The sequence below is a fragment of the Catharus ustulatus genome, chromosome 10 (assembly GCF_009819885.2).
Source record: "Catharus ustulatus isolate bCatUst1 chromosome 10, bCatUst1.pri.v2, whole genome shotgun sequence".
NCBI lineage: Eukaryota > Metazoa > Chordata > Aves > Passeriformes > Turdidae > Catharus > Catharus ustulatus.
The window spans coordinates 10,074,304-10,100,888 of NC_046230.1; the positions used below are offsets into that span (position 1 = coordinate 10,074,304).

The 26,585-nt window shown below is 40.1% G+C and overlaps 1 protein-coding gene across 1 annotated transcript in view; it reads right to left on the minus strand.

The window, feature by feature from the left end:
- Window positions 1–220: 220 nt before the first annotated feature.
- The window catches only part of IRS1 (insulin receptor substrate 1), a 49,221-nt gene continuing 22,856 nt past the window's right edge, over window positions 221–26,585 (minus strand). Inside the window, exon 2 of the mRNA XM_033069059.1 lies at window positions 221–1,287. The gene's annotated coding sequence lies outside the window, so the exon portion shown is untranslated. The remainder of the gene's footprint in view (window positions 1,288–26,585) is intronic.

A 26,585-nucleotide genomic window follows, 5' to 3' on the forward strand; every position in this document is an offset into this window, starting at 1 on the left:
ATCCTGAGAAGTCTCCAGAAAACTGAAACAAGGGCTTTAGTGAAATAATGCAAGGAAGCATACTCCCTACTCCACCTAATTACACTTCATTCTTAAGCTACAGTGGTCCACAGCCATTCTCAATGACAAACCATGGAAACATCACAGAAACCTGGTGGGACAATTTTAGATATTTCAGACAGCTTACCAAGAAAATAAAAAAGACCCAAAACCCACTACAGCAGATAAAACAGTATCTAGTTTATTACATATAGAAAGAAATTTCCAGAATTTACAAACACCCACGTTTTCATTCCAGGGAAAGAGTCAATTTAAAAAGTTCACCCTTTTTTTGTTTCCATTTTGCTTTGGGGCTTCCTGTTGGTTGGTTTTTGTTTGTTTTTCTTCTTTACAATATATACAATGGAAGACTTTGATTTCTTTTTTCTGTTTTTTTTTTGTCAGTTACTGTGCAATTGATGAATTCAAGTTGACACTTGTAAATACCCATGTACAGTAATGTTTGTCTTCATTGCAGTTAATACAGACTATTATTTTACAAGGAGTACAAAATTATTTTTCTTTTGGAAAGAATTCAGCTCAACATCAGGGTTATCTTACAACTGATAGTATCAGTAAATATGACTGTACAATCAAGGCCCAGGGACCAATGACTTGTATTATATTATTTTCTGAATTACAATCTTAAAACAAGAATAGTACCCTACTCTATTCTTAGAAGCCTTGTTTTAAGCAGGTTCCCCACTCTGTTTACAACAGAATATAGTATACCTCAGTTCCACATCAAAAAAGATGTGCTGTAGGAAAAGTTACATTTTAATTAAAAAAGTACATGTATAAATCAAAACCTATGTTAAATATTTAATACTCTTCAACCAACATTAAGTTTTGTATGTAATAATTTACAATGATGATTTGTCATACAGGTTTTCAGCAGCAAATGAAGTTGTGTAAATGTGCTAGTAAAATACCCATTCTCACCATGATGTAGTGGTGGGCACATCAGTTTATGTGGCCAGCTAAGTCCTTATGGTAGAGGATGAAGTAAGAGAGACTTGTTGTCCAGGTGTCACAGTGCTTCTGCTTGGCACAACACAGGATGTGCAGCTCAGTCAACAACTCCTGAGGATTGTGTAAAGTAAACAAATTGAACTGGATGCATCGTACCCATTTACAGAGGAAGAGGAGGAGGAGGTGAGGTCCTAGTTGTGATAGCATGAAACATACATAGTCTTGATACCCATGAGTTTAAAAGAAGGATTTGTTGAGGTTGTGTAGGTCATCATTCTGAAATTGAAAGAGAAAGAAAATTAGCATCATGAGCACTTCAAAACTTTTCTGCAATTATTTCCTTCCCCCTCCTTTTTTTTTCCTTCTCTTTAAAAGAATTATCATTCAAACTGAAAGTGTTAGCACCTTGAAAAATGATGGCATACACAGTTGAACTGTACTCAGGGCATGTGAATCCCAAAAGCATTGAAAACAGATGTTGGCAATAAAATTCAAAGCAGTCAGAAACACATTTAAAACTTGCAAGAGATTCACCTAAGCAGAAACAATTTAAGTGTCCATACTCATTAACTCTGACAGGCTTCTGTAACAAGAGAAAGGAAAGCTCCAAACACCAGCCTGCTGTTGGCATTTTTACCAGCTACAAGAAAGATCCACTGCATGTCAGACACTACAAGAGGCTTTCCTGGGCACTTGCAAACACGACAGCTGGCCTGGGAAGGATGACCAAGGAACAGAACATTCAGGGCTCAGCACTACCATTCCCTATTTGACATGCAAGTTCTAAAAAAAATTGTCCTAGAAAATTCTGGTAAAGTCCATAAATTTATCTACATTCTGCTTCCCTCTGAGAGAGGGCTGGGTGATTAACAAGGTCCTGGAACCCCGATAATGCACGGCACAGGTTTAGAGGGGAATGAATAGCCTTTTACCCTGTCTTCCCACTCCTCATCTGCTGCAGCCTCCCTGTCCCAGCAAACAGTGCACCAGGCTAGGTCAGCAAGTCCTCTGCACTCTGCCTTTCTGCTGGTTGTCCCCAGGCAGGCTGTCAGTCCCAGCCCGGAGCAGGAGCAGGGCAGTGCCCAGCAGGATGCACTCGGGGCTGGATGGCCTCGTGTCCTGCTGGCAGCTGCTCCAGCCCCCGTGGGGAGCACAGTCCCTGCTGGGGCACACAGAGCTGAGGTCACACACTGCAGCACCAGGGCTGCCTCCCACTGCTCCTGAAGTCCTGTGGCACTGGCTGGCCACACACACAGCCCTGGTGTCCCCTGCTGCCACCACCCCTGGGCCTCCCACACCACAGCCCCGGCCCCTCTCTGCACACCACTGACATGCAGCCAGACCCACTGGGGACTGAACCATGCAGCACTGAAATGAATACAATTTGTCTTTTAACTGGGGTTAGAGGACTACCAGCATTTACATTTCAGTAGTTTTGCTAAAATCTGCTGGAGCAAGACTCATATTTTACATAAAAGTGTGTCTATTTCTATGTTCAACATTAACTGTGCTCCTGAAAAGACAGGTAAACAGTGCATTTTCCTCAGTACAAATAAAGGCTTCCCATAGACACGTTGAAGTGAAAAAACTGAAAAGACCTCCTGTCCTATATTCTTTAATTGCACAAGAAACAAAATTTACTTTGTGTGGTCCTTCAAGTGAAAGGAAAGCCTATCCCTATAAATGATGTGTGGTATGCTGTGAAAACTCCCTGGAGAATTATCTCACAGATCTCTTATTTACTTTCAACTTTCTTCTGCACTCATTGCGATCTACTGGAATGTTCCTACCCGAGTATCTATACACAGCTTCACATAAGCTATGCAGCTTTCAATTACATTTGACCTAAAATTAGCCAGTAATACCATACTTATTAATAAAGACAAGCAACAAAGGAGAAATGGATTCATTTAAATGGAGGAGCAAAGCGAGCATGATGTGTGTGCTGCTATCCAAAGTGGGTGTTCCACACCAGCTCCATCCAGCAGGGCCAGAGGAACAGCTGGGTGCCCCCAGCAGGGCCCAAAAGTCCAACCTGCCCTGCACCAACAGGGCAAGTGAAAGGACAGCAAGAAACTGCTTTTCTACATGGCCAGACTTGATTCTGCTAAGAGATTTTAAGAGTATAAATAATACATGATTTGCAGTAACAGGGCCAAGTTCTATGCCTCTTCACCAGTATTCAGGTCATCTAAACTCCAATACATCATGTATTGAACAAAATGTCCTGTCCCAGTCATTTCCATCAATACGGCTAAGAAATCATCTTAACCACTACTGGAGGCCATTTATTCCTGGATTCCAAAGTCAGAAGAGCAGAGGAAGAAAGAGAATATAACAAGTTCATTGGAAAAGCAATACACTTCCTAGAGGAATTCACTAAGAAAAGAAAACCAAAGAGACGCACAGTTACAGAAACCCAAATGCTTGTACATTATAGTCCTGAACATGTGTAAAAAGAGTGAAAAATCACAGAACCCTGAAATATCCAAGAGTTGGAGACAGGATGAAGAGCCAGAATCATGTAGGACATGACCTGGCACAGGCTGAATTTCATACAAACATCAGCTGCAGGTATGACAGGACACGGGGCATGGAGTAGTTTCAAGCTTGTACTTTACACCTCCAGATCTTCAGCAGTACAACATGGAAATCTGTCACCCTTTCCTAAAGATATATTGATAGCTTTTGTTTTCTTTTAATTTTGGGAAGGAAAAAAACATCAACTAGGATCTTTACTAAGGACCACGTGAAACTATTGATTGCAAGTTTTTGCTTTCATACCCAACTCCTCAGACCAATCTCTTTCAACAAAACACAAACTGAGTAACCAAGAATGACAGTCCACACTACTGCTACAGTAGAGTGGTGCCTGCTCTGTCTGAATGCGCAAATGTGTAGGAAACAGACAATCTGAGGGCAAAGCTGCTCCTCTGAGGTCACTGGAAATATATTCCAGCTATAAACCTTGGATCCATTATTTGTGCCTCATGCACAGCCAAAAGCACCGTCCTCAGTTTTAGCATTCAAACATTCTTTGCTGGACTTCAAAAAGAGTATTTCCCAAATTTTTGACAAAACAATCTGAATCTCCTCTTTCCTCAGTGAGCTATTGCAATGTGCTTTAAGGTGAAAGAACCTTATTTGGAAATGAAGTAATGGGCTGGATACCTCCAGCCTTCAGCATTTCCTTAACAACACACAAAACAGTGCAGAAGACAAGTGTTTAATAGAGAGTGTGAGGACAGCAGTGAGCTGAGGTAAGGATCATTAAAACTACTGACATCACTGTTGGCAACCAGAGGAAAGGGAAAACCTGTGTTTAATCTATTTCCTATCCACCACAAGCTTCAGCCGGAGTCCCCAATAATGCAGTTTGTGGTTGACTTTATGGAAAAAGTTAGCAATGGAAGAAAAATGTACTGAAACAAACAAGAATCTTTCAAAGTTCCTACAAGGTACCTCTGACAAGTGGTCTCTGCTCAACATCTGTTACAACACATATGCAGATAACACTGACACACGTTCCAGCTGGCAAAGCTTCCTTCTCAAATCTCTCAGTCCAGGATGGATACAGCACAGCTAGCTGAAGTTTCTATTACAGCTGAAATCCCATTCTTAAATCCAGTAACTAAAAATAAGGTGATATTTCATTTTATTTCCATTATTGGGGAGCTGGAGAAGAAGAGTATTTAAATTTTGAACTAGGAGCAGAGTGTCTAGACAGCTTAATATATCTTTTCTGAAGTTAAACAGAATTTTCATACGTAACATAGATGTGTTGCTAAACTACACTTAAAGTGTAATCCTCACTCCTTCCTTACACTCCATTCTCTTTGAAAGTAACCAAGGAGGAAAAAATAAAGTAAACAATAGTGAAAACTCAAGCAATGTTCCAGCAAAAGGCTTTCCAGTAGTGAATTTAAACCTCCATTTGCTATTAAGAGCCAATAAAGTGTCTTGTCCCTAAAATACCAGTAGAAATGCCCTTCCAAAGAGTCATTTAATTTCGAAACAGTCCAATATAACATGAGGTTGCTGTTGAAGTTCCACCATCATGTCAGCAAATAAATGCAACTATTTTGTCACTGATTAACACAGCAGGGCAAAGCACAGCTCCCAAACATCAGACCTGCTCAGCACACTGTGACACCTTTCCAGTGTCAGCTGGCATCTGTTTAGCAAACAACTCCTCAGGTGACAGAGCCAGGTCAATGAAAAGATGGTTTTGACTGAAGAAAATGCAGATTTTTTTCTGACTCTACCAAATGAGGATATTTTGCAGCTCTGCCATTAACCTTGTTAATCCAAACACATTCTCCAGAACTGTACCTATCCCATCAAGGCCTCATTTGAAACCATGAGCAAGGACAGCTGAACACTCCCTGTCATAGTTACTAGTTATAAATAAGAGGTTGTAGAAGTGCATTTGTTGTTTACTTTAGGATCATACAGATCACCTTATTCTGTGTAGATCAAACAGCGGCTTCCCACATAACCAAATCTAGTTCATGAAAAATGAAAAGCTCATGAACACAAACAGGAGAGCCATTGTGAACATGCTCGGAGGAGTCGCAGGATCCCGGCAGCCGAGGCCTCAGCGCAGCCTGGCCTTTGCCCGGACAGGTATAACGGGGTGTCTTTAGAGATCCCATACAAAGTAAACACATTAAGAAGTCTTGAAAAACTCATTTACAGCTCGTCTCGGTGACACGTGCGTGAGTCATCAGCTAATTATAACCAAACGGTGCGCGCGTCCCCACGAAGCCAGCCCGTCCCCGCGCTCCCCACACGGCTGAGCACAACCAGCGCCTCTTCACCTTCCCCGGCATTACCAGCGTGCACACGGGCACGGGAACCATCTCCTTCGGATAAATTAAAACATCGAACCAAAATTTAAGCTAGCTCCAGTAACTCCTTTTCAAAGAGATGCAAATGAGCTCCAGCGCTGCCCCACTCCCAGCGACGCCGCAAGAGCCAAGGAATGCAGGCAGGAACAATGGCTGCTCCAGTGTGTTAACTGCAGCCCGGGTCGAACAAAAGCAATTCCAAACACAACCAAACAAAGTAATTACAACATTGCCATTTAACTTGACAGGCTGTAATCTACATTTAATAAATTAGCTTTTCTTCCCTGTACCCCAAAATGTCTATTTCAGCTTTCCCGTGAATGGCTTAAATGGAGAATTACTGAGAAGATTCGGTTTCAGCCAATATAAGGCAGAATACTGAATTTGGTGTTTTCCCATAAGACAGAATACTGAATTTGGTGTTTTCCCATAAGGCAGAATACTGAATTTGGTGTTTCCAGCCGGTTTTGTCTTTAGAGAGGTCATTCACTGCTGGAGGAAGGAACCTAAAGACCACGTACAGATGACACCGTCCTTCTGCTGTTGGTTCGGACAAAGTTCATGTACAGCACTGGAAAACAAAGCCGTCCTCACTACAGCAGAAAACTGAAAATTTTCCTCTTTTCCCCAGAAAGAGAAGGGGGGGAATAAACAACAACTATGAGACTTTAAAAACAAGATGATGAGCAGAACCAGGTTTTTACATTTAAGAACCCGTTTCCTGGGATGTAAGTACAGTGGGAAAGCACCAACTAAACCACACACATTCTTTGGATGAGCTTCGGCCCAGCAAAGAATTTGTATGTTTGATTTCAGCTTCACAGCATGTCAACCTGATTTAAACTCATTCAAGAGAAAACTCAACCCATCACTGAGGTCAACAAGAAAGGCTGCTGCCACAGACACAGAGCCAAGGACTGCCTGCCCCAGCACCTGGCATGGGACAAAGTGAAGCTGCTGGAGGTCAGATTTGCCTGGTTCCACCAATAAAGAGGACACCAGCCAGTTCTGCACTGGCATAAAACATACTGGAAAAAGGAAATCACAAAGTTTCATGTAGAAAAACTACTGAAGGGATCTCTTGCTCTATTACACAAAATCAGTAGCAGTTAGGGGTCTGAAGAAGACTGATGACCCAAATACTGAATTTCTGATTTAATATTTCATCTTTTCAATTTTGAAAAAAAAGAGCTGCAGAGTTTTTGGGTTTTTTGAAGACTAAAAGAAACAAAATACAATTAAGTTTTGAAAGAAAGAGCTTAAATTCAATAGCATGTTTCGTAAATAAATTCTACAACTTTTCTTGTGGTGGCACAGTTAAGCAAGCCATAGAACAAAAGAAGTGTCCAGCAGCTGCAAGTTACAAAAATCCAAGATGCAGCTTGTAGGTTTGTGGTTGGTTGGTTTCTATGAAATGAAAAATATGAGCAGAGTCTTTCTCATTAAAAGGTGTGATGTTAAAAATGGGATTCTCATGCTTGTGTCTTCCAATTCTGTAAGGACTGAAGGTCTGGATCTCTCCCTTTACTAATAGTCCATCTGAGTAATCAGCTAAAGTTTGAGCCCAGCTTACAACAGAGAGAAAATCCCTTTGTTTCAGGACTGAAAATAATGATGTTACTATGAAGCCAGGGATCTCATGAGATCAATACTCCAAGTTCATCCCAAATCTTCTCATAACACCCTTCCAGTATACTTGGCAGCACTGTTTGTGTTTGATATCCTTCAGGTAAACCCACTGCTGGCCCAAGGTCTTCCCTCCTCCCCAGATTGCAATAATGAGAGCACTATCAAACCCTAAATGTGCACCACCTAGTTAATAGCTTCAGTCTTCACAGGGCAACACTGCTTGTGTCTTTAAGATTCAAATAAACTTGCAAATTCAACCACTGGGATCGTTCATTATTTTGAAATTTGTACTGTTCAGCTCACCAAGTCTGAAGAGTCTAATCTTCGAGAGAATCTGTGGCATTCTCACCTCTCATGATGACCCAATAATCCACACTCAGTTCAAGAAAGCACTGGTGAAATACACTTTTTATGGCTGTATCCTTCAAAAGAAAACACTGCTCAGTTTCTATCTTTATCAAACATATAACCAAATATCGACAATATTAACAAGGAGGAACAACTTTATTATGCAATTTGTTCTTCAAAGGAGCTTTCTTAGAACTTTTCTTTTTCAAATTACATTAGTTTAATGGCAGTTTCAAATTCAACAAACTCATCAATGCTGGAATCATTTCAACTGCTCTGACTGTAGGGAAGCAGATGACCTGGGTGCCTTTAGATGTACTCACACCCCTTCAGCTTGTCAGCAATTTAAACACACACAATTAATTTTAATCAAAATTGAGTGCACTGACGCTGTGCTCATATTATATCAACGAAATTACATCAGCAGTGGAGCTCAGCTACACATAACATCCAGGGTAGCTACCACATAATCAGAATATATCTCAGCTGATGGATAACCTGATCTTTCTGAGAATCTGTATTTCACATGCCTTTCTGGCACTCTGGGCTGGTTCCCTATTCCAAAAGCCAAACCTTACCACTTTCTCCTGTGCTTTTTTAACCCAACTTTATAATGCTTTTTTTCTAATAGATTTATATTTCTCTGACAACATGTTAAAAATCCTAAATAAATAGTCTGAACTGCCTTGAAACTGTTTTCGTGACACATGCTAAATTGTGAGAGTTACAGCTTAAAGCAAGGAAGGAGTCACACCATTCAACTTTGCTGGAACCATTTTCCTCCCAATGGACAAATAACTGGAAAACACAGAACAGACAGAAGAAAAATGGCATTTAGGAAGGGATACAGAAGCCCCACGTGGGGATAACCTGGCCAGCTGACCTTCACTTTGAAATTTTGCCAGTGCAAATTAAGTAGCTAGTCTGCAGCACGTCTGGGCAACAGCATGGGAAGGAAGTTCTGCAGTGAATTTGGATGAAACACTTCCTCAATTCAAAACAACAGCGCATTAAATATCAAAAAAGGTTAATAAGGAGGTACTGGAAAACACATTGTGAAAAGCATGCCAAGAAAACAAAGCAGGGAAGGGATAAGAACAAATGAAATATCATAAAGTTGACAAAATTATACCAAGAAGTCTGGAAAGCCAAGGTAGAAGGAAAGAATCCATTATTTTGAAACCATCTGCTACTCTGTAATATAAAAACTACCATACAGCAGAAACAGCTCAAAACAAATCAGAGATTGTGCTTTAATAAAGGGAAAGGAGAAGCCCTTTGGTAAACAGCAAAAAGCAACAGCCAAGTTTGTTACATCTTGAAGCTGGACTAGAAAACAATAATTTAACTACGGATTTAGTTTTTCACCGAGATACCACCATTAGTCTGACATTAAATGAATTACATTAACTGCTTTGACACGTTGTTTTCTGCTTTGTAGACCAAGATAAGAGATCCAAGAATACTACTACTGACATACATCTTCATTTGTTTCACTATGAATGCATTTTCATGTACATCCACATATATTCACAATTTATTTCTAGTAATTTGTACTCATTTGACCTGACCTTTTTACCTTCCCTCTCTGCCATAAATTGCAAAACTTCTCTAGGAGTAACATAGCATCTTCCTCTTCCCAGCACTTCAAACCTGGTATTCAGACTCCTCTGACACTCAGGCTGATAACTGAAATTCAAACATCAGCCATATTCAAAAGCTGCCAACAGTAAAGTGCTGTGGTTGTGGTATACATGGTGTGGTATAGATGGTATATATGGTATAGAGTGTGGTATATATGGTATATATGGTGTATATGACAGCCAGCTGGACAAGCACACAACCACATGCAGAAAGACCTGAAATCTAATTCTGCCCTTGGTTTGATTTGCTCTGTAGTTTCACTCAAGTTACTTTGTCTTAGTCTCAAGCAAAAGATAAAACCCCATGTATTTTCTACCTGAAATTTTATTGCGAAGAGGAGAAGGTCGTGAACATGCACAGTCACTGTAACATCTAGGGAATCATTTTTCCACCCTGATTTTCCTGTGTCTCAGTGCCTTGCCCATGAGCTGAGAACTGCTGCCTTGCAGCAGACTTCAGACTGTGCCAGGGGCAGACAGCAGGGTGGTAATGCCTTGACAGTGCCCACATAAAGACAGACACAGGGCAGCATCTGGACAAGGTGCTATAAATAAAACACAAGGCAGCCACACGCTGCTGAGAATAAAATGAACTGAAAAAATGCCTCATTCCTGGATCACTCCTACAAACTGAAGAATCCATTCTGTGTGGGAAATGTATGTTTTGTGCTACATGGTCTGAAACGACAACAACCCATATGCACGAGGGTGGGAGGCAAAAGTAGCAATGCTTACAAAAATAAATAACATTTGAGTGTAACTGCATACAGCCAAGCATTATTTCACATTAAAACAGATTTATAAAATTAAGTAAACTCTACATGCAATAGAATTTTTAGCTGGAGAAAAAAAAAGAAAGACAACAAAATTCCAACATCAGAAATAAGCCTTCACTGGTAAAAGCAAGAGCTCTACCCTTCTCCTCCCACTGAATTAGCAGTGTACCCAGGACTGCAATGGGATTAACCTCAATAACAATGCTGAGCACTTTAATGAGCTCTGAGATAGTCCACAGCTAAACTCTTCATTGCACCATTTAAACACTGAAAAACTTGTTTGTATATAGATTAGGTTTTCAAAACAACTGCCATCCAATTTATTTCCAGAAACCATAGTAAATAGTAAATATAGGGTGATGAAAGGGCACAAAGGAAATACAATCTCATTCAAAATAATGAAGCTATCTCAAGTTTGAAGTACATGAGCAGAGGAGGCAGCACCTGGGGAGGGGGGAGCCTATTTGGATACAGCTGTAAATTAAATCCAAATTATAAAGACCAATTAGACCAATCAAATATTTCACTGCTCTTTCTTTTGAGTTTCATTCAGGGAACTCTTAAAACCTGAATGACCGACAATATTATATTTTAAAGCTACTAACAGCCTAAAAAGACTAACCTTCACTTGTTCAGTTGCCATGATTTCGAATGGGAAACCAGTCAACAGTCACATCAGCTATTTAATTGCAACACCAATCTAACATTATGAAACTGCATAATTACACAAGCAAAAGTCAAACTAGGTGAAAGTTTTTCTCATCTCAGAATTTTCAGTCAGATATTTTAAACTTTTTTTTAAAAATGCCACATGAATTTCTTTCCATATAATGAAAGTTGTTCACAAGAGTATCAGTAAGAATCTCACTAGATGATAGACACTGCATTATTGTCACACATAAATCTTCCATGAGTTGTCAAATCCAGCATTAAGGATAACCCTTTAGAAGCTATTAGTATAAGTCAATTGAAAATTAAAAGCATATAGCAGCACAGATTAAAGGCTTAGCATACACACTAAAGGATCTGTACATAATGCCACATATTATTAAGATGTCTTGGTTAATCAGTGACTGAAAACATCCTCTAGAGATTAACCTTGACAAAATACATGAAAATCCAGCCTTATCATGCTGTATCACTGCACTTTATAATCTCATAAAACTGAAAGATATCTGTTCTCATAGCCTATCACAAAAATGTGTACCACTGGCCACCCAGTCCTCTTAACCATGAGAATCTGTACCTAACTCGGCCTGCTGATAGTGATCTCAGTGATTACAAAAGTACCTGGTGGCACAATTGAAACTTCCCAAAATGAAGAGGAGTCCTGGATGGTCAGCACCCATGCCCAGCCCCTGCACCCATCCCCCCATCAGCCCAGCACTGCTGGTCAGATACTCCAGAGAAGCTGCAGAGGAGAAAGGGCCAGTTAATATATGAGAAAAATCTATAGGAAACACAGCTTCATTAGCTCCACTGCTCACAGATCAGCTGTTTGTATAAGCAGTTTTGCTTGGAGCAGTGTTTTGTCAGTATTATTACTGTTATGTTATGCAAAGAATGTATTAAATTCTTAAATATTACATGAGATTTAATGGATTGTGCATCGCATGTGGGAGGTCAAACAAGGAGGATAATGTTCCACTCAGCCTTATAGATGTAACTTTAAAAACAGAAGCTTGCATTATACTTCAGGGAGCAAGTGCAGCTCAAAGTTAGGGCTGCAATGGAAGATGGCAGCCTGAAACATAGAGGGAAATTATAAAATAAAATTTTAAATATAATTTTTAAAATAATCAGTGGTTGTGACAAGCAGTAGTGCAGTTTTCAAGAAATTTTACAGCTCAGTCCCTTTTAAAACAATTTCTTCTTTCAGAACCTACCAATAAATTCTTCCTGCATTCCTCCCTTATCCAATAGAATATTGCACTGCTTTTTTAAGTTTTGCATACATTTGGAAACTCCCTGCAACTCCAGTGGTAGGGACTCTGAATGGTCAAGCTACAGTAAAGAGGACATATGAAGAATGGCAGAGTATCCCAATTTCTACTTTCCATCTGTATCTTCATGTCAGACCCAAAAATATTCTAATTTAAGGTTAAGTTCTTTTAAATGAAGATTTTAATTAGGACAAAGCTAGTATTTTTGTTATAAAACTTCAATTTTCATGGTCTTTCAGGGTAAAAAAAGTACACAGCATAGCAATTAAAGAGATCTCAGTCAATATTATTTTGTACATCTGTTTCCAGAACAGAAGATTTTTTATATTATTAAAGCTTTTCTGAAGTTATGTTTCATTATTTAAAATCACTTAAGGAACAAAAGAAAACTCTGCAAATATGTTATAATATGAAAATATATATTTTGCAGTTTAGAATTCCATCAGAAGGTATATTGCCTATCACCTTGTTCCATAACATGCATTTTCTACTTACCACATGTACAAGGGTAAAGTGTAACAGCACTGCCTGTAAGTTGCACATAAACAAAAAGGAGCTAAAATAGGCTATAGTAGCATGAAAAAAGTAGTTCAATTGCATTACTGGACAAAAAAGCTCTCCAAAACCAGGGCGGTTCCCTGCCTCAAAAACAAACACCTGTCCCCTCCAAACCTCCGTATTGTCAGACCAAATTTATCATTCCCAGTTCAAATCCTGAGGACTGTTAGAAATAAGAATTATCATAGAAGGAGAAGGGAAAAACTAACCACAGATATTTTCTACAGATAAATACATCCTATATTAGTAATAATTGTTTTTCTATTACATGTTCTCTCGATAATTGCATATTCATCTCTCTCTAGTTACCAACTATGCATAAGGTTTAATGCAATGTTTAATTTGAATTAAGAATCTTGACAACTAGAAGTCAGGAGTTTCTGTAGCATCTGTACTCATTTTGTTCTACAGAGACAATATGATGAAATACAAACACAGAAACCTTTTCTTTCAGTCAAAGTCCTGGTATGTCAGCAAGAAAAAACTGCCTTTCAAACTTTCATTTCTGCCTGTGATTCTCTCCCAGTTTGCAGTCCTGGATGCTAAGAGAAAAGCACCATCAGGGTCTGTGGAAAGCTCACACAGTAGGAGCCACAGCTTTTCCAAATAATACCTGAAGGTGTAGCATGTTCTACCGTAAATGCAACTTGGTATTTCTCAGTTACTCAGAGTATTGACATAACAAAGTGTGGCTTTCAGGCAAATATATCCCCTGAAATGGAGCAATTGCTTCATTCCAAACTTCAAGGTCACTTCAAAATCTGCCAAACATCAGCACTGTCTGAAGCAGTGGTCAGAAGGGATGAAAAAGGAATGGTGTTCTCATCTCATTGAAGATGGTTAAGTTCTTTCAGCTAAAGCTTTCCAGGGAATTTCAACTGGAGGGAGACTAGTTACAAGCATGGGAAATTTCTGCCTTAAGCACTGAAAGTTGTCAAAAATAGGAGCAAATTAGATGTTCTGCTATTTTACCATGCAAAATATAGACAATACAGACATTCATACGACTTTTCAAGTGAAAAATCTTCTTGTAATATACATTTTCAGAAGAACAAGCAACTTAGCTAAAATACCCTGAACTTCCTTATAGGGCAAACAAAACAACCATTTTAAAGTTAACTCATTTTAGACCATCAGATTTTTGCATAACTGTAAACAGAGATTTTTTTAAATAAAAAGATCCACGAACCTCCCATCTTTTTCTACTTTTTTATTTGTCAGGTTTTTTCCACGTGGGCTTAGGAATGTATCTACACATGCTTCCATACTCTTCATTTTCTCTTCTGTGCTCAGGTGACTCCTTTACTGCTACTTGAAGTGTACTGTCAGCTTAGACATCCAAGAGAGGACTGAATAACCACATTTTTCTGCATTGTTCTTTCAGTCAGAGCAACCATATATCAACAAACAGTAATAATATATTCAGATGTGTAAGATTTCAAAGCTGTGGATTTTAAATGTTGAACTGGCCACTACACTTCCATGATGTATTTGAGATTCAGAGAATAATAACCCAATTCATTCAACAAAGCCATGCTTCATTGAAAATTAATGGAAATGTAAGATAGGAAAACATGGGTTTGGAAATATCCCACAGCTGCAATTTAGATGTAGTGATTAAACCAGGGAAGTACACAGATGTCTAGTGACATTTTAAAGTAAAACACTTAAAGAAGACTTTCTTTTCCACTTAGGGGTTTACAAATCAGATTCAGTTACAGGAAAACAATGCTGTAATCTTCATTTATAACAAATCCTAAATTTAGTAAGCAGAAGTCATTAGTAGTAACAAACAGATTTGAGCATAAAGAGAGGCAGTATTTGAGCTAAGGGAAAGGCAGTGCAGAAAGCAGAGGCTTTCCATTCCCACCCCTGGATACCAGCTGCTTCTTTGGACTTCCAGGACTGTCTCAGTGCAAGCGTTTCTATAAGCCACTATTGCTTCTCCTCCTTTTATTTAGGAAACCAATATGCAACTATAAACTGTGTTTATAAAATTATAATCTATATTCTGTAATATGTAAACAAGTGCCCATTACTTAGAAGCCACAGATGAGCATAATATTAGATTGTAATAGAGAACAGATGCATTTTCCTTTCCCAATTGTTTACATTGCCAAAGCATCCAGTCTTTAAGATATTCTCCATATAAATCAGAACATGTTGTGCCTTAATGAAGGACAAAACAACAGTAGCTTCAAAGCACTGCATTCCCTGTAATATTTTGCAAACTCAACTGCAACCTGAGTAGACAGGGTGCTCCAAAGGATGCAGCAACTACAGAGCTCCTGCTGTCAGGTGGCAGGGACAAAAAAGGGACATTTTATTTTACTGCAGATCACCCCTTCCACCACTGATATTGCAGTCATTTAGATGTGTGTTTTTATGTGACCTATCCCACTTTTTGCCTCCATTTGCCCAAACTGGTTTTATCTCCCCCCTCCCTCTACACACACAGGTACACATAGACTGATACAAATAAGTATATATATTCATGCACACAACACATTTAAGCACTCTTAGTTGGTTGATATAGGAAGCATAAAGCAAAATTTATCTCAGCATTTCCTTCAAATGCCTACAGTTTGTGCTATGGTCCAGCTCCAGGTAAAAATTATGTGCAGATTTATCAATTGTTAGAAAACTATGAGCACAAAACATGACCCAGAAGCCTGCAAAGGTCGCATCACTCTTTGTCCGGAAGCTGCCTGCAGGTTCAGCTTTTGAGAGGCAAAACAGCAACACCGGAGTCAGTCACCACTTAAGGGACAGCCTTTAGGTGAGCAACAGTGTTTCAGTACTTTGAGCTGGAGGTATTTTGAAGTATCAGCTTTTGCCTTCGCTGAAACAAAGCAGTTCAAATACAGTTGCAACCTGAATTACAGCCACAGCCAAAGGAAGCTAGGCTAGGCAAGGAGCTAAGAGGGGAAAACAGCTTACAGAGAGGCTCAGGTGTCTTGTGAGAAAACACCTTGGCTTTTATTTTCAGTGATGTGAATGTTTATCAGAAAAAAGCTTACAAGAGGCTCTGGTATACACAATACAGAAATCAAACTATGTTAGCAAGCAATATTTAGCCTTCCTATGGGTTTTAAACCACTCTCTGCATTTGGTGTTAGTTGTTTCTGTGAAGATCAAATAAAGTATTAGCACTCATATATGCCCACATAAAATAAAATACAAATTAATCTCGTGTCTACACACCTAAATAACCCCTGGACTTTCAAGCCCCTCCGTCTTACAGGCTGTAAAAACAACATGGAAACAGCAGTAATTCATAAATCAGTATACTACTGGTTTACCAAGAGGGAACTCATTACTTGCTTTGACTTAAAAAATAATTTATCTCTTCTTCAGATGAAGTTAGAGCAGAGAGGTCTCCCCAGTGATTCAGCGATTCACCAGTGGATTTGGCCCCTTTTTGGCTCAGGAAACTACCTACTCTCTGCCACACAAAGTGCAGCTCCTTCTGCAGCTGACACTTCATTTTTAAACCTATCAGTTGGGTAGTGGGAAGGAAAAATATGGAAAAGGATTGTTTAATTTTGGGTTATATTATCATTTATGAAAACTACTGGCTATCATTTTGAAAGGCCATTACTAAGCACTTTCTATTCTCAGTGCAGAGCATCTCTAACAAGCCCCATGTCTGTTTTTTCCTATCATTTCATGCATACCTTTCTTTTGGCAAAAGCAGACACTCAGGTTCAAGCCCCAGGCTACAATACCAAGTTAAAGGGGGTGGGTGTGCACATATGCCTGGTACAGATTCCAGCAGCTGCAAACAGCTGGACACTCCAACCCCTGCAGAACAGCTGCAGCACATCCAATTCAGAAACCTTGCTGCACCTCCTGCATGGTTTCCTAGGCACTAACAAGGATTTCTACACTCCAACTGAACAAGCATCATGTAAGGAGTGCAGCTAAGCCAGACAGCTCTTCCAAAGGAAGAATTACATCAATACTAGAAACACTGGGATTTCTAATACAGTATCTCCTGATAAATGTGGGAGGGTTCTTTGAAAATGAAAAGATGGTGTTCATTCTGCTTCATGTACAGCGAGATATTCATAATATTCACATGTATAAGAGCAAGCAAGAGTATCATACATGTCGCTAATATTATAATCGTGCTGCAATTTTTCTGGTTACCACAAGTATGCAAACATTTGCATGAAGTGCAATAAGAGCTCTGAGTTCCACTAAGAAGAAAAAATGTTCACATCACTATGAAACAAAGCATCAAGTAAGACCCACACCAGGGAAGTACCTGATGCCCAAGTATCTTAACTCTCCTGAGGAGCCCTTCTTCCCAGCATCCTTCTGCATCCACTAACTGTTCCATGATACCTGCATGTGCCAAAACCCTTGCATAAGTGTGCTTATAACCCGAATGCAACACTTCAGAGAAACAGCGATAATTACTTTAAATTTCAAAGAATATCTAACAGCCTGCTGGCTCTTCTGCATGCCCCTGCACATCAGGGGAACCATCATTCCAGATGGATTTATTTTTGTAATTTTGGAGCGACTACAACTAACCTTGAGAGAATGCAACTGAACTGCAAATTAATAAAATACATTTGTTTGTAGGTGGTGGAAGAGACAGAAATTTCTGACTTGCATTATATTTTGATTCTATACCATTCACAGAATGTTTTGAAGGAACTCAACTTCACTTTTCTTTCTTTATCACACAAGGGTTCTAGCAAGGCACTAACAATTATCAGTATAAAACATCACAGCCGTACAGATATATTTTTGTTTCACTCAAAAAGTCCAAGGCAAGCAACTATGTCACTACACTGCTTTCTGCTATAATTAGAAGGTACAACATGTCGGGGAACAGATGACCCCAAGGCAGGCTGTGGCCACAGCACAGGGATGGGTGTTCTCTTCAGCACAGTTGGGTGGGTCTCTCTCAGCAGAGCTCCTAGGACAGCCACCACCTCCAGGTTTCACTGCCACCTGGCTGTGTGAAACCAAAGCTAGAGCCAAGCTGAGTACCATCAGCAGTGGGCTGAGGTGTCAAGACAAGTGTGTGGCCAAGGGAGAAGATGCAGAGGGAGCTTCATACCATTCTCACAGAAGTAAGGAAATGAAGGAAGTAAATTGAAGAGTTATGCCAACAAATCTTACTCTGAAAAGATTCTGAGATGACAAAAAGACAGACGCATGTTTTTAAGTAACATAAAATGCAGGCGTGTTTCCTGAGCAGTCAGCTACCCTTCTATAAGCAGCCTTGGAGTCAATTATAGCAGACAATTTGAGCTAAATATAAAACCTCACAAATCTCACAGTTTGAGATAACATCCAAGAAGGTGTTAAAGTTAACTTTGAAACTATGCAACAAGACTTCAGCCTTCTCATAATGAATGTGGCAACCACATCCGTCAAAGCACCCCGTGATTTGTGGGAATAGAGAGGCTGAAGAGATTATGTGGATATTTCACATATTTCTCCGAGAGTAACAGATGGAATTTTTCTGCTCACAGAACTTCAGAGATGAGAAGTTGACTGTGCAAAATATCAATGGCCAGACTTTAGTTTGTAGCTTCAATAATCTCCACATGTGATCAGGCTACAGTGACTCCTAACTGCAGCAGCTGGATTAGTGAGGCTGTCATGGGAATACCATGGTATTTGACATCCTGCAACAGTGAGAAAACAGGGATCCAGCCTGCACACAGGCCTGTAGCCTTCAAAACTTTGTATTTGTATTAAAATCATTCCTCCATTCTCACCTCAAATGCACAAGTAGGCTGCCACCCCTGCATTAGCTAGAACTCAGGACCTGGCTTATTTGACAGCTTATCATATGTCTTCCCCTTCTTAGGGAGGCTGCTCCTCCCCAAGATACAACCAAACTGCATCTTTTCTGTTCACAGTAACACAGTGCAGCTGTCCCCTCTTTCCAGCTGATTTGAACCTGAATGTTTTCCACTGCACCTCCTCCATCTCTAGCTGCCCAGGAAGCTTTTTGCACATGCTGTGATATGGCCAGTTATCTCATCATCGGGGAAGAGTATTTCAGACAGCCTTTGTCAACCTCTCAAAGCTAAATAGCCAAGGAAAGCTTCAAATACAGCTGCCAATAGAAATACATATATATTAGGAAGTTGGATTGGATTTCAGTTTCTGCTCTGCAAGTATAGTTGTATTAAAAAACAACTTCCATGGAAACACAGAAACTGATCTAAGTCGTGACAGTTTTCTAGGCTGTGCTGCAGTTCTCTTCCTTCTGTGGCCATCAGGCTGTACCATTACCCCTACTCATCCATCTGCAGAACAGCATTATGTATGCTTTAAGGAGCAAGGCTACCTGAATGGACATTGAGAGCACCAAATTTGCCACTGCTGGTGTGCAGCTCACAGCTTTACTCAGCCACAGAGGGAACTTCAGCAAACTGCAGCTCCTCTTCTGCTGAATTTGTTAAATGCTCTCTCAGCAGACTCAGACACACTCATCAAAAAAGATGTTGACATTCACCCCTGAGTACTTGTACACAAAACAGTGTGTCAGGTGGCATTTGCACACCTCCCTGTGCTAGAGGTGGCTCCATGTGTCCCTCTGAGTTTGGCCAGCTGACACCAGAACCTCATCCCTGTATAGACCAAGCTGCAGCAATTTAATATTTCAAGGAGTGGAGGAATACCAATGGATCAGCAAAGCAATCTAAGGAGCTTTACACTGTTACACTGTGGCTTTGCACAAAACAACCAACCAGGTTTGAGGCAGACTTCATTATCTACCACTTCATTCTTTATAGCTGATGATTCATAGGAAGCAAAAAGAAGTCACCATCCTCCTCCTCCCCCACCTTTAGAGCACTGAGATGGTTAGAAGGTGGCAGGATCAATTTCTACACTGTCCTAGGGTGACTTTATGATGCTTCTATGCCCAATCTGTTCTGTTTATGCCGTATATTGAGTTCTCCACCATCAAGACTGGTTTTGAGAGCAAAGTGGGAGAACAGTGCAGTTTGTTATCAGAGAACTGCCCTTGCTCCCTGCATTTCTGCTCCTGGCCTGGGCTGTCTGTGGCAGGGACAGCGAGAGGGAGCTCTCCTTTGCTTTTAGGTAGTTTTTTTTAGCCAGCTAAGGCGGAGAAGTTCCCCAAACTGTGGCTTTTCTTTTTGTCAGAACTGATCAGCCCTGCTCTGGACTGAAAACCCAGAACACCAGGAGCTCACACCTGTGGCCCAGCAGGGTTGGGATATGGCATCTCCCAGCAGGAGAGACTGAGCGAGCCGAGCTACAGCCCACGACAAGGACACTCTGAATTTGCCATCTCTTCAGAACAGCAAGAGGTTTTATTGTTTAATATTATTCATTTTTCCATGTTTGTGAGTACTTTGCTAGTTAAATAAACAGTTTTTTCCACTTTTCTCAAAGGAGATTTGTCTCCCAAACTCTTTTTGTATTCTTCCACTGCTTTTTTTCCACCCACCAAGAATGCCTTTCAGATCACCTCACCAAACTCGTTTAATGCAAATCAGAAGATTATTTTGATGACTAAATACAGTGTTAACATTTAATATTTTCAGTGTATTGAGTAGAAACACTAGGCACTGTCAAAGCTGAACAAAAAAAGGTACAGAGCTGCTCCAAATAGTAAATATTTAAGACTATTCACGCAATAGTAAATATTGACACTTTTGATGTATTTCATAACAGTAAGAAAGCATTCTCTTGGTCAAAGAAGAAAAGCTAGGGAGGTTTCTGGTTGATTGGTTCTGAACTTATTGAGGAAACTTTACTTTATACACTTCTCTTCAGTATTTATAAAAAAAAAATAAGTCCTTTTCCTTCAATAAACAGAGACTCCTTTTCTGTATTCTGAGAAGTGTATTGCTGAGATTTACAGTCTCGTTCAAGGAAGGACTTCTGTAACTCAGGATTAATTTACACTTTGAGCTACCAAATTTTACTGCAATTGTGGAAAGAGAAAGTGGGGACAGAGAAGGAAGGAGAAAGAAAGCAGAACAAGCTCTTAAAGGGCTCATAGTCAGTCTTCCTCCAAGACAACTGTTGCCCAGCAAGGAAAGGTCAGATGTACATATCCACATGAATAATAACTCCTGCTAGCACAGCCTTCATAGTGATGGATTGTACAGCAGCTTGACATTAGGCTGTGATCAAGCTTGACAGTGTCCAGATTTAGACATAACCTAGCTCTTTCCATTAATTAAGTTTTCCTTAAAAATCATTGTAGAACATGACATTCAAAATGGGGCATTTATTTCCCTGTTGTAAGACACTGATGGTAAAAGTAAAACAAAATGTCACTACCTTTGAAAGGAATGCCCTCGCTTTTTTCAGCTTTGCAGTCTCTCCAGTCTTAACATTATGAAAAACCTCCCAATTCTCTTTATTAACCTCTTTTATGTTAAGTCTATCCAAATTAAATCTAAAAATATGGATACTATGCCTAGGCTCACTGTGTTCTAGTTACCAATGGTTACCACCCTACAAGGCACTGGTGTACTGAAGTTAACTTTGTTAAGAAGGATTTTTTTTTTAATTACTTGAAAATATTGTAATATTCTACCCTACTCTCTAGCAAAAAATTACTCACATCCTTCAGATTCAATGACTTCTAGCTGTGGGTATTACTCTAGCTCCTTAGCATTGGTAACTGTGAGACAAAGCAGGGGCTGAGTAACTCACAATTCTCAGAGCACACTGGGACATAACCAAATACCAGGGAGTGTGTCCCACTAATGAAGTAATAAAAAGTGTGTTTGGAGTCTTGTTGCATAAACACCAGTGTAGCTGCTCACCACTACAACTTGAAAGCTATGCCTGAATAAAATCTTATCACTAGTATCTGAGCACTATCCCAAACCTCTCCTGGGAATCTGAGAGGAAAACTATGACTGTAACCTGGATGAATCACACTCCCAGATGGACTTCCCACAACTTTTTCCTGGCTAGATAGAAGGAAAATTTTTGCAGCTTATTAAGAAGTAATAGCCATATCGGCTTGCAGCACTGATGAATTTAACAATTAGATCCAAGAGTCTCCCTTGGAGGTGCAGTTTACTGAACATAGAAAAAAAGTAAAGAAAAGAGAGGCTTCATGCCTTCCATCTAACCTTGCCATGAACAAGAACATAATTTTAAGTGAATGACAAAACGATCCCACTAAGCCTGAGAGCTCAGGAATGTAAGAAACATCCAGCTGGGTCAGACTGATGGTTCATCTAGTCCACAATCCATCTCCAACAAGGCAGAAAAGGTGCTATTTAGAGAGAACCAATAGCCCATGTCCTGTGGTCCACTCCCCTCACACTCTCTCCGCTGACCATGAACTCTCCTAACCCTGTTTTGAACCTGCCTACTCAGCCTGTTTTCAAAACATCCTCTGGCAGCAAGTTGCATAAATTCACTACCTGTTATGTAAACACTTTCTTCTTTCATCTGTCTTAAACTGATTCCCAACCAGTTTCATCAAGTGTCTGGTACTGCAGGGTTTCTGTCAACAAGAGCTTGGCGTTCACCCTTCCACCAGCTCATGATTTTGTAAACCTTGAACCCACTGCCCACCTCAGCCTCCCGCTTTCCAAATCAAACCTTTTAAATGATGCAACTGCACAGCAGGCAGCAATACCACCCCCTGGACTGAGAGCAGCCCTCCTCTGCACCTTCCCTGAGCCAAAGGCACTAACTCCACCTTCTTTAGATAGGCACAAAAATCAGACCCCCTGCTCAAAATGTGGTGAGCACACCAAGGTTTTAAATATCAAGAAAAGGTATTTTCTTGTCCTCAGTACTGTTTCCTGATGATGCAAGAGGCACACACTGCCCAGGTTTTACTGGATTTTTTTGGCTGCTGCTAATCCACATTGCTGACAATAGTCCTGGAAAACTGTCAGTGACAACCACAAAACCTCTTTTCCAAGTTGCAACCGTCAGTTCTGAGTTCAGCACCACACAAACATGGTTTAGAATAATTTTTTCCTAACTGGAAAAAAATTCTGTTTAAAAACCTATGTTTACCTATGCTGACATTAGTCTACCACATTCTTGCCCACTGAAGTTATGTGATGGCCTTCTGGAATTCCTCTGCACTTAGACAGCATCTAGTTACCCAAAAGTAACAGTATTACCATTTTTCATCAAAACTGGAATTATTCTGAGGCTGGTGCAAGGTAACAAATTGAGCTGTTCGTTTGAGTGATGTCTAGAAGCCACAGGGAAGGCAAGTGAGATCAATCAAGACCACCAGAGCTAGTTTTATCATTGTGAGAAAATTACCAGATGCAGAAGATTCATTAAACAGGACAGAAATTGGGTGCAAAACAACAAAACTGAAAAAAACTCCCAACCCATGCATCACACCCCCATGGCTGGTGATAGCAAACAAAACCTGCAATGGATTGTCCATAGAACTGCAGACTATCCATGGATGGAGCTACTTGAACACTACTGTGGAGGAAATTAGATGTTGTAACACCAACTCTGGTGATACTCTAGCATGACAGAAAGACATCAGGCTTCCCAACGTCATTTTGTATCTGTCAGCTATCAGTCCCCACTTTTACCTTACAATGAAAAATGACTGTCAGGAAGAATCTTCAAAACTACTTTTTAAAAAGCTAATGTAAAATCCAAGTAATGTTGGAGAAAAAAAATCTAATTAAAAAACATACTGATGACTGAAGCAAGATTCTTCTGCTAAAAAATGCTCGTTTTGGGCAAGCTGAATCACCACAGCACCAACAGAAATGATACAAAAACTTACTCAAATTAGAGGGCTACAGCAGCTTATCACACAAGAAAATTAACCAGCAACTGTAAACAAATGCCTTAAGAGCTTTCCTGATTAATGTAAGATCTTAAGAAAAGAGATATTTTGGCTCTCAGTTGCATCCTGAGCACTGTTAAACCACCACAGAAATCATCATTTATCATGTGCAGAATTGCCAAGGGCTGTCCCCTAAAATGTACTACAGGAACTTCATGTACTAAAAGTAGCAGATCTAAAGTTTAAAAAATATACTGGTAATTTCCATTTTCGGATATGATAGCAGTTTGTTCTGTGAAAGAAAATAAAAAAACCAAATTCACAATACCTTTATTCAAACTCAAAAGTTAATTTAAATTAACTATCAATGCTCCATTCCCCTTTTTCTCAGTAAAAGGAAACAAAGAATTCTGTTCTCTTGAACATCAAATAATTTCAGATAAAAAAAATCCCCAATTTTACAGCAACTCTGTTGCAGGTTTGTGGCCACAGGCTGCTTCTTAACAAATACAAATGTCACATTGTATTTTTCTTCTGCAAAGATGTTTATACACAGCAAGTAACAATTAGCATATCATACTTACTGAAAGAAAAAGAACCAAAAAAGGACCCCACTAACCTCCATATTCCAGAGTGCAAATTAATTCATCGTTTTTGAAATCTACTTGCACTGTCTTCCCCCAAATGCATGTATTGGGTGCTCAGTGTACCTGTTTTCAGAAGCCCCTACTCTCTAAGAATCAATTCTATTTGGGATCTGCTGATGGGCAGGTACTGACTTTCTTTTCCTGAAGTTCAGATTACTAAGACACTTGGTAGCAGCCCAGAGCAGGAACATCCTGGTACCAATGAAGCATTTTCTGCAACTGAGAGCACTGAAGCCTAGTCTGTCATTTGTTCTCTACAGCAGCTTCCAGCACCTAAACTCTGTTTTTCCCAGCATGAAAATATTAAAACCAGAAAACCTGTAGAAGAAGAAAATCTACTTTTGGTTCTCAAATGAAAAAAACCTCTTGTAAACTTCTGTGCACTGTCTAGTATGAAGTTCTTCTGTTTTATGTTTTTTCAAGTCTGCCTTGTCAGTAGGAAGAAAACATGCCTAATAATGGGCACAGCAGAGTCACCCTAAATACAGAGAAGTTTCTGCCCCTGATTCACAATGACCACAGAAGTCCTCCCTGGACTAAAAGACATCCCAGTGCAGAGTTGTGAGCACACAGTCCAAACTGATGTGTGCAAAGTGATGGCACTCCTCTTCTCAGCCCTTCCCAACTAGGCACGTGTTAACTTCAGTGAGAAAGAAAAAGTCACAGTAATTTTAAAGGCGTTTAAAAGGTTGCTCCAGTAGCATTTGAGCTGAACATCACACTCCTGCCCACCTTCAGAGGTCACTTTTCAGCAGTCAAACCAGTTTCAAATCACAGACTAAACATCAGAATGGAAAGCTGATTTACACTCAGGTGACTAGTAGTGTTTATGTGTTTTCACTTCCATACGTGCTCTATTCCCTTTGACCAATGATTATTGAGGTTCCCTGGACTGGGACTTTCATCTCATAAGATACCAAGTTAAGGAAGATGAAGCACATGATGATGACAGGTTAGTCACCTTACAATGATTACCTGTTATCTTGCATCCTCTTTCAATTGGTCAGGCTTGACTACAAGGTAATGGACACAGTACAGAAGAGCAAACTTAAAACAGTTTCATCCAAGATTTTAACAAGGCCAAACTCCACCATTCAGTTAATCCTTTGGGGTATCTCTTACATAATTGATGATGGTTTTACTGGTAGATCAATTCCTTTCTGAAATTCTAGGTGAATTCTACTCTCTGAACTTCTTTCCCAAGGCAAAGACAAACAGCAAACTTCCACTGGAAAACTACCCTGTCTCTTCTGCATGGCAGAGCACAGCTGTGGAATAAAAGGGTGTGCTCTCTTTGAAGTCTCATTATTAGCACTTGTATCTGGTAAATTTAGCTCTCCCTCCTGCACAGCTCCAGTGATCATGCTGTGTGTTTCGATGCCTCTTGCTTGTCTGTACCAGTTGTCTGGCTGGTGCTCTCTCTCATGTGCCCCAAAGGAGGAACCTCCCAAGCTATCTGGTTTCATCATCCCTGAAATCACAGAAGATTTAAATTTAGATGACTGTGGTCATAAAATTAAAGACTTAGAAGCTGTTTCTTTCCTCTCCAAAGTGCTCCAGTTCCAAGCTGTTTTACAGGCAGTGACCCCGTCGGTCTCACCTCTGCTGCACGTGCAGCTCACTCCAGGTACACACAGCCTTCCACAGAAGCTGCCTAACAACTGTGGGCACGGAACAAGACAGATCAACTATCATTTGTTTAGTAACAAAGTATCACTTGATGTTAAAAAGGCTCCATTTCTTAATAAACAATACAAGATGTGCCTTTTAAGATTGCCATTATTCCTAAAACAATCAGCAAGTAGAAACAGCAAGACAGAGCAAAGAAAGCAATCACACACACGACACAAGTTAAAAACAATTAACAGGAAAGGAAGTTGGTGTACACATCAAATTCCTGGTTACAGCCTTAATGAGGCAGGCTTGAAAAACACCCCACTGCACTTCTGGACAGAAACAGCTACCAGGATGGAGGAAAGGAAGAAAGCTTAACAACTCAAGTTTTGTGAACAAGCAGAGATCATTGATTTGGGGTTTATGAAGACTTTGAATCTCGGCATGTTACACATTCAGCCAGGGCCCAGCCTGTGCAGAACTGCAGGGATAAGGAGTGATAAGGATAAGGAGTGATAAGCAGCGATAATGATCACTGTCTGCACTGCGACAGCGCACAGCAGTTCCAGCCACAGCTCAAGGTCTTGCTTTCCTGGCTGCTGCACAAACAGGAAAATGACAGTCCCTGCCCCAGCAGATCCACAGGGAAAGAAAAAAGATAGATACATCAGGGCACGGGGAAGTGACATCAGAGTGTTTCTCAGTGTGTGGTGAGATCCATGTACACTCACCAAAGGCCACAGACAGGACACTTCTCATTAATGAATGAACACATGGCTGCAATTGCACAACTATTCAACATCCTCCCTACACCCA